The following is a 3,253-nucleotide window of genomic DNA, read 5'->3' on the forward strand; positions in this document are numbered from 1 at the left end:
GGCATGTGCAAATGGAACCCCCCCCCCACGACCACCATAGAGGAGGGTGTGTGTGCTTGTGTCTGGGTTAGAGAGCGAGAGATATGAAAGCATTAATGAAAAATGAGCTGACTTCCTGTGATTCTAGCACCCCCCTAGTGGTCAAAAGACATGAAATGGGAGAGTGGCCGTGTGCAAATGGAACCCCTCCCCCCCTACGACCACCATAGAGGAGGGTGTGTGTGCTTGTGTCTGGGTTAGAGAGCGAGAGAGATGAAAGCATTAATGAAAAATGAGCTGACTTCCTGTGATTATAGCGCCCCCCTAGTGGTCAAAAGACATGAAATGGGAGAGTGGGCGCGTGCAAATGGAACCCCCCCCCCCCCACGACCACCATAGAGGAGGGTGTGTGTTCTTGTGTCTGGGTTTGAGAGAAAGAGAGATGAAAGCATTAATGAAAAATAAGCTGACTTCCTGTGATTATAGCACCCCCCTAGTGGTCAAAAGACATGACATGGGAGAGTGGGCGTGTGCAAATGGAACCCCCCCCCCTCGACCACCATAGAGGAGGGTGTGTGTGCTTGTGTCTGGGTTTGAGACAGAGAGAGAGTGGATGAGAAGAAAATAGGCAAAATTAATTTCTATTTTTTTTGTTTTTGTGTGTGTGTCCTTGGGATGTGTTCCTAAGTCCACTTACCAAGTTTGTTGTCGATAGGTGAAAGTGTTGTTTATTATAGCGCCCCTAGTGTTCAAACGTCACCAAATTTAGTGAAGGTCCTCCGGATGTGCTCACAAGTCCACGTACCAAGTTTGGTGTTGATACGAGAAAGTTTTACTAATTATAGCGCCCCTAGTGGTCAGAGTGCACCAAATGTATTGTACGTCCTCAGGGTGGGGTCCCAAGTCCATATACCAAGTTTGGTTTCGATACGTGTAAGCATCGCTGAGATATGAGCCTACTTCCTGTTACTATAGCGCCCCCACAGTTGTCAATGGGCACCAAAGTTGTTGAGGCTTCTCTTAATTGGGTTCTGAGCCCATGTTCTAAGTTTGGTCTTGATACGTGAAAGCCTTGCAGAGATATAGGTTCACTTCCTGTGTGGCGGCTTCGCCGCCAAATTGGATTGGCTGTTACAGGCGAGCACTTCCGTCAATTGTTCCATAAAGCAATGCAATGATAAGTCATGGTCTGAAGATGGTCTGTGCAAATGTTGGTGAGAATCGGATGAAATCTCTGACCTGTGAAACTTTTTGAAAGTTTTGATCTTAGTCTATTGGTGGCGCTACAGCGTTTGTGGAAAAGTCTTGTTAATTGGTGGGTGGGGCTATACCTATTGCGTTAATGTACTGAGCAAGTTTCAGCTTGATAGGTCTAAGCATTTTGGAGTTATTTGCATTAATGTTGTTGAAAAATGTATGAATTTTGACCTGTTGGTGGCGCTGGAGTTTTGGGCTCTAGGGTCTGAAAATTGAGGTATGTGGTCATTGGCTTAGGGAGAATAAGTGTACCGAATATCCCAACTTTTTACTGTATGGTTCTTTGGTTACATAGAGAATAGGTTCACATGCTGTTTTTTGGTGCGTCACCAACTTTGATTGGCTGTGACAGGCAAACGCTTATGAATATTTATTAACAAAGTGATAAGTCTTGAGTGGCCTTGTCTGAAGGTCATGTGTGACAAGTTTGGTGAGAATCGGATGAAATCTCTGACCTGTGAAACTTTTTGAAAGTTTTGACCTTGGTCTATTGGTGGCGCTACAGCGTTTGTGGAAAAGTCTTGTTAATTGGTGGGTGGGGCTATACCTATTGCGTTAATGTACTGAGCAGGTTTCAGCTTGATAGGTCTAAGCATTTTAGAGTTATTTGCATTAATGTTGTTGAAAAATTGATGAATTTTGACCTGTTGGTGGCGCTGGAGTTTTGGGCTCTGGGGTCTGAAAATTGAGGTATGTGGTCATTGGCTTAGGGAGAATAAGTGTACCAAATATCCCAACTTTTTACTGTATGGTTCTTTGGTTACATAGAGAATAGGTTCACATGCTGTTTTTTGGTGCGTCACCAACTTTGATTGGCTGTGACAGGCAAACGCTTATGAATATTTATTAACAAAGTGATAAGTTTTGAGTGGCCTTGTCTGAAGGTCATGTGTGACAAGTTTGGTAAGAAATGGACAAAATGTGAGACCTGGGTAACTTTTAGAAAAATTCAGCCTGACCTGTTGGTGGCGCTGGAGTTTTGGGGTTTGTTGTCTGTAAATTTAATAGATTCGGGCAAATTTGAAGTTGAATGAGTGTGCCAAATTTCAGAACTCTGGAGTGTATGGTTGGCTGGGAAATGGGCAATGTGTAATAATAATAATAATAATAATAATTAAAGCTGCGAGCAGCAATGTGGGGGCCAAGCTTTGGAAATTTGGAAAGACAACCCCCCCTCCGCCCCTCCCCCTGTGACCACCATAGAGGAGTATTTGTGTGCTTTTGTCTGGGCTTGAGAGAGAGAGAGAGAGATGAAAGCGTTACTGAAAAATGAGCTGACTTTCTGTGATTATAGCGCCCCCATAGTGGTCAAAAGACATGACATGGGAGAGTGGGCGTGTGCAAATGGAACCCCCCCCCCCCCCCCCACGACCACCATAGAGGAGGGTGTGTGTGCTTGTGTCTGGGTTAGAGAGCGAGAGATATGAAAGCATTAATGAAAAATGAGCTGACTTCCTGTGATTCTAGCACCCCCCTAGTGGTCAAAAGACATGAAATGGGAGAGTGGCCGTGTGCAAATGGAACCCCTCCCCCCCTACGACCACCATAGAGGAGGGTGTGTGTGCTTGTGTCTGGGTTAGAGAGCGAGAGAGATGAAAGCATTAATGAAAAATGAGCTGACTTCCTGTGATTATAGCGCCCCCCTAGTGGTCAAAAGACATGAAATGGGAGAGTGGGCGCATGCAAATGGAACCCCCCCCCCCACGACCACCATAGAGGAGGGTGTGTGTGCTTGTGTCTGGGTTTGAGAGAGAGAGATGAAAGCATTAATGAAAAATAAGCTGACTTCCTGTGATTATAGCACCCCCCTAGTGGTCAAAAGACATGACATGGGAGAGTGGGCGTGTGCAAATGGAACCCCCCCCCCCCTCGACCACCATAGAGGAGGGTGTGTGTGCTTGTGTCTGGGTTTGAGACAGAGAGAGAGTGGATGTGAAGAAAATAGGCAAAATTAATTTCTATTTTTTTTGTTTTTGTGTGTGTGTCTTTGGGATGTGTTCCTAAGTCCACTTACCAA

This window comes from Sardina pilchardus, chromosome 2 (genome assembly GCF_963854185.1).
Source record: "Sardina pilchardus chromosome 2, fSarPil1.1, whole genome shotgun sequence".
Taxonomy (NCBI): Eukaryota; Metazoa; Chordata; class Actinopteri; order Clupeiformes; family Clupeidae; genus Sardina; species Sardina pilchardus.